Genomic DNA, 5,838 nt, shown 5'->3' on the forward strand with positions numbered 1-5,838 from the left:
CCCCGACTCTTGCGGGATCCGACTTGGGCCCTGTCTGCGGTTGCTGGGGTCACCTTCTGAGGAAATGGTCCAAGCCCGGGGGGGGCGGGATTGGACCCAGGCCCTGTGCCAGGGGCTCCCCGTGCTGCTGGGTCCACTGGACTCTTAAGGCTGCTCACCCGCCTTTCCTCTCACAGGGGAACGATATCCATCCTTTCTCCATCCCATCCCCTCCCAGCTGAAGCAGCCAGTCCCAAACCCATAAACGTATTTTACTTTCGGTTTGCTTTTCAGGAGTCTAATCTGAATCGGCTAACTTGGAGCAGCCAGAAGTTATCAGTAGATGTTTGCTGCCACAGCCAATGTAGTTGTTACAATTATTTTTTTATTTTGGAGAGAGATAAAACTTTCATTGTAGAGAGTTGCTTTAAATTACTGAGAACTGTTACTTTTGCAAAATCATCTTCCTGCATTTCATCGTGAACCCCAGTCGTCCCACTTTGTTCCTGAGCCTGTTCCATAAACCACCTCTGGTCGCGGTTTGCTACCCACCTCTGCTCAGGCGTTTCAGAGTCTTTACTGTGGAGCGGGCTGGTACGCAGGATTCCAGGCTCGTTAAGTAAACTAATCTCCTTGGGATGGTTAAATTTTTTAAAGTTTGCAGTGACTTGTAATCATTGGCTAATATCCTAGTGGTGGTTTCTTCTTCCTCTTCCTCTCTCTTCTTCTTCTATTTTTTTAATATGACAGCTTTATTGAGATACAACTTACATACAGTGCAACTCACTCATTCAAAGTGTATGTAAGTCAGTACTTTCCTGGTATTTTTACAGAGTTGTGCAGTCATCACCGCTGTCTAATTCTATAGCGTTGTTATCACCCTGAAAGAAACCCCTTACCCATTAAGCCATCACTTCCCACATCCCCTCTCCACCCACCCCTGGCATCCACTGATCTGCTTTCTGTCCCTGTGGATTTGCCTATTCTGGACATTTTCTATAAATGGAATCACACAGTATGTACCCTTTGCTGTCTAGCTTTTTTCCCTTAGCGTCAGGTCTTTGAGGTTTGTCCAGGTTGTAGTGTGTGTTATTCCAGTTTCTTGGTAAACGTTTTGTGGAATCTCTGGGTAATTGAGGGGGGCTTGGGGCCTGGGGTGGGGAATCAGGTGGAAGAATGTTACGCGCTGGGTAAACCCAGGGCACGGGCTGCTCCTTTCAGATTACGTTGAAATGGAAAACGGTTCACAGATGGAGCAGTGTTTATAAAACCATTTCCAGTTCAGCTTCCCATTGGGCGTAAACTGTATCTGCCTTCTCCTTCTCTTTAGTTGTTCCATCTCTTCCCCTAAAGATCAACCTAGAAAACAGTTTTGGCCAATTAAAGCTGTACCTGCTGACCCCTCTTTTGTGCTGCCTTTTGGATGGGATTTTATTTTTTAAATTTATTTTTGGCTGCATTGGGTCTTTGTTGCTATGTGCAGGCTTTCTCTAGTTGTGGCGAGCGGGGGCTACTCTTCGTTGCGGTGCGCAGGCTTCTCATTGTGGTGGCTTCTCTTGTTGTGGAGCATGGGCTCTAGGCCCGTGGGCTTCAGTAGTTGCAGCACACAGGCTCAATAGTTGCAGCACGCGGCCTCCAGGGCATGTGGACTTCAGTAGTGGTGGCGCGTGGGCTCAGTAGTTGTGGCGCACAGGCTTAGCTGCTCCGCGGCATGTGGGATCTTCCCGGGCCAGGGCTCGAACCTGCATTGGCAGGCAGATTCTTAATCACTGCGCCACCAGGGAAGTCCCTGGATGGGATTTTAGAGGGTCCTTTCTTGGTGTGAGCTGAGACATAGGAAGCCTGTAGTTCCCAAGGGGGTAGTGTGAAGTTGCTCTGGGGTCATGGGGTTCCAACCAGCTAGACTTTGGCTGCTTTCCGGGGCCTCTCTGAAGCCACAACACCGGCTTAGACTGAAACAGAGTCATAGAGTTGTTTACTTTTCTGAATTTATAAACCTTCTGCCTGTGTAGAGCCATAAATTACCGTTCCAGGGTCAGTTGGGAGAATATGGAGGCTGATTTTTCTCCAGCTATCCATAGGCACGACTTTCTGGGGTGTCTGTGCCTTGAACAAAGAGCTTATTGCTAAGGCTGAAGGTCATGTGTGTTTTCTCCGTTGATCTTATAATTGACTGTGTTAGTTTCTTGTCGCTCTTGGAACAGATGACCCCAAACTTCCTGACTTGAACAACTCCACTCTGTTATCTTATAGTTCCAGAGGTTACAAGTCTGAGATGGGTCTCACTGTGTCAGTGGGGCCGCCTTCTTTTCCAGAGGCTTTCGGGAGAAGCCACTCCTTGCCTCTTCCTGCTTCTAGAGGCCTCCTGCATTCCCTGGCTCATGGCCCCTTCTTCCATCTTCAAAGCCAGCAGTACAGCATCTCTCTGATCATTCCTCTTTGGTCACATCTCTCTCTGACCACAGCCTGGAGAGATGGCCCACTTTTTAGGGCTCAGGTGATTACATTGGCCCCCACCCCCCCAATATCCAAGATAATCTCCCCGCCTCAAGATCCTTAACTTCATCGCACCTGCAGAGTCCTTTTTGCCATGCACGGTAACTTTGTCACAGGGCCCAGGGATTAGGGCATGGGACTTTCTGGGGGCCGTTATCCTCTGGCTCCATGGACAGTCTTCAAGGAGACTTATTTCCTTTGTTTCTGTCTCTTAATTTGTTCCTCTGAACCCTGCAAGGTTTGTGTGTTTGTTTAGTATTTGCTGTTTGTCTCTTGAATGACTCAGAAGTCATGGAGCTGTTTGGTTGGTGTGCCTGCCTTTCACTGAGGTGCAGCCACTGGGTGAGTCTTGATTTATCTCTGAGCACACCCGGTTGTTTTCTGTCTTGGAAGGACCTGGGATTTTTGGTGCTGATCGAACACATTTGTATGTCTAGAGCCTCTCCTTCCCAAGAACTCCATAGTTGGTGGGTGGCCCTGCCACTGTCAGTTTGAGGGTCTCTCGGGGACTCTGACAGAACTATTCCCTGGAGTTAGTGTCTCAGAGTCTGAGTCAGCTGTGGGAAAGACCACCATGATGTGAGAAGAGTGGGACCTGGCCCCCAGGACTTCAGAGATACTACCATGTGTGCCTTTATGGGGACTGAATTGGTGGGTTTGTGGCTCCATAAAAGAGTGGAGGAAGACAGGTGGGGGTAGGGACAGAAAAATCATAATAATATCCACTTGTTAATCAGAATTTTGGTTCAGAAATATTTGGGGAGTGTATTAGTCAGCTTTCTGCTTTGCTAATGATGTGTAACAGACAGCGCCCCCACATACAAAGGCTTACAGAAACAAGCACTTACTTCTTTACAGAATTTTTAAAAATTGAGGTAATGTTGGCTTATCACATGTAAGTTTTACGTGTGTAATACCGTATTTTGACATTTCTGTACACTGGAGCGTGCTCACCACCGAAAGTTTAGTTTCCATCAAAAATATGGAATGCTTCATGAATTTTTGTGTCACCCTTGTACAGGGGCCGTGTTAATCTCTGTATCTTTCCAGTTTTAATATATGTGCTGCTGAAAAGAGCACCAAGCCCTTATTTCTTGCTTACTGGTCCGTGGGTGGTGAGGTGTGGCTCTTCTGGGCTCAGCTGGGTGGGATCAGGGAGGCCTGATCAGGCTCTGGGCTGGGTTTAAGACTGAGCTCCTAATCTCCTCCTGAGGCTAGTAGCCTCTTGGGGCTTGTAATTCTGCCCCTCCTATCTGGTATAAGAAGAAGCCAAGCTACATCACGCAGTCAACGTTTAAAACCTCTGCCTGTCCCTCCCACTAATGCTCGTTGACCAGAGCAAGTGACGTGGCCAGATCCCACATCCGTGGGCTGAGGAGGGCTGTTCTAGTCGGGAGGTCGTGCAGAGTCACCCAGCAAAGGGGGCAAAGGGCACGTGTGTTAAGGGGCAAGAGGGAGGAAGTGGGGTTGTGATACCTTCTGCCCTGTTGGTGTGTGGGAAGGAAGATGACCCCAGTGGACGAGACTGATGCGCCCAGTTGTTGTATCCAGAAAAATAGCCCCGTAGGTGGACGTTGGAAGCAGCAGGTGCTTGTGAAATACGTAGCTTCCTTGGTTCCATCTTAGAACAGGGGTTCTCAGCTGGGGAGGTGGTAGTGGGGGGAGGTGGGGGGGGCAGTCATGTCCCCCCGGGGACCTTTGGCAACATCTGGAGACACGCTGTTGTAGTTGCAACTAGGGGAGAGGGCGCCCCTGGCATCTAGCGGGCGGAGGCCAGGGATGCTGCTCAGCTTCCTGCGGTGCCCAGGGCGGCCCCCCCGCGAGGAATTACCCGGCCTGGGTCCACGTGTGCCCGGGCTGAAGAGCCCCGCACACATGCGGTTTCCAGGTGACTGTCGCGCACTTTGAAGTTTGAGTACCACGTCTCGCAGGACTGTCTCCACTGGGAAGGGCAGTCGGCAGTCCTTTCCACGTAAAGACAATAGAGCCCTCCCGAGGAAGAAGGAGTTGTGTAATCTCTCAGAGGTGGCTGTGTGGAAGCAAGTTACAACCCAGGGGTCTTGGCTCTAGGTCTCTATGATTTCTGTGACTTATTCTCATTGGCTTTGTACTGTATTAATTCTTTAAGTTTTATTAATTTTTTTTTTTTTTTTTTGCTATTGCACAGCCTAATAAATGGACCATTTATTTGGTGTTGGAAAATCTGTTTTTTATTAGGAGATTTCTATGATGAGCTTAATACTCTTTTTTTCCAGGTGGCCTTTTGCCCACTGTTTCTCTTACGCATGTATTTTCTTCTTTCTTACCAGCAAGACTGCAAGTACTTGATAGCAGAGTTCATGCCTTAGGTTTCCTTTCTGCTCTGCACTGCAACGAGCACATGGTAATTATGGGTCAGTTGCTCATGGTGTCCTTTGCAGCGCACGTTGTGCTGCATGGTTAAGGGTGGTTTATCACGTTTCCATGGACCAGCCTTTTATATCTTGCTGTAAATTCTGTTTCCAGTCTTTAGGGGCTGATGCTTAGCGTGCTGGCACTCGGTTGCTGTGTGGCCAAAAGAAAGTTTTGACCTCATTAGAGGAGGGAGCCGTGTCATGGAGAGGCTGACAGCCTCCTTCCTCCTCCTACAGAAGTGTTGTTTTATTTTGGTGATTGAAATGTTGAGGGTATGAAAAAAAAAAAAAGGGTATTTGACTTGCTGGCAGGACAAGCAGAGGACAGTGCGGTGAGTGAGTGAGCAAAAGCCTGTCTATTCCCACCCGCATTGTCGCGCACAGCAAACAAGTAGAGATTTTCTCCTTAACAGCTGGCTGGGGAAGCACTTGCCGTAGAGGATGCCGTGTCACCTAGAATTGGCTATCATCAGATCAGCCAAGTATCACCTCTTGGGGCGACCAGCAAGTTACGGAAATAACTTTGTTGTGCAGAACTTTCTATTTCTCTCTTTTGTTCTCTCTCTTTTCTCCTTTGGTTGAGTGCTGTTTAAATGAGATGCTTCTCCTTGATTGTGTCTTTAAGTACAGTAGTTGTGAGAGCAAGGCTTTTGTTCTTCCTGATTCCCTGTTGAGAAAAGACATCCCCTGGCTTGTGGGATGCAGTTGGGGGGAGGGTCAGGACCCACAGAGACAGTTCCATCCTTCAACTGTCCTTTTTAATTTTCATTTCATTTTTTAAAAATTGAGGTATAATTGACATATAACGTATTAGCTGAAGGTGTGTAACATAATGATTTGGTATACGTAAACATTGTGATATGATCACCACAGTAGGTTTAGTTAACATCTGTCATCACACGTAGTTACTCATTTCTTTTTCTTTTTCTTCTTTTTTTTTTTTTTTTTTTTTTCGGTACGCGGGCCTCTC

At 47.9% G+C, this 5,838-nt stretch overlaps 1 protein-coding gene and 1 non-coding gene across 2 annotated transcripts in view; one reads left to right on the top strand and one right to left on the bottom strand.

The window, feature by feature from the left end:
- Positions 1–5,838, top strand: part of TBL1X (transducin beta like 1 X-linked) — a 241,535-nt gene that overhangs the window by 18,926 nt on the left and 216,771 nt on the right. The gene's annotated exons all lie outside the window — the stretch shown is intronic.
- On the bottom strand, positions 3,452–3,555 carry LOC112062077 (U6 spliceosomal RNA). Its single transcript, XR_002890542.1, has one exon. It is a non-coding gene; the product is annotated as a U6 spliceosomal RNA (small nuclear RNA).

Source organism: Physeter macrocephalus, chromosome 7 (assembly GCF_002837175.3).
Source record: "Physeter macrocephalus isolate SW-GA chromosome 7, ASM283717v5, whole genome shotgun sequence".
Classification (NCBI taxonomy): Eukaryota; Metazoa; Chordata; class Mammalia; order Artiodactyla; family Physeteridae; genus Physeter; species Physeter macrocephalus.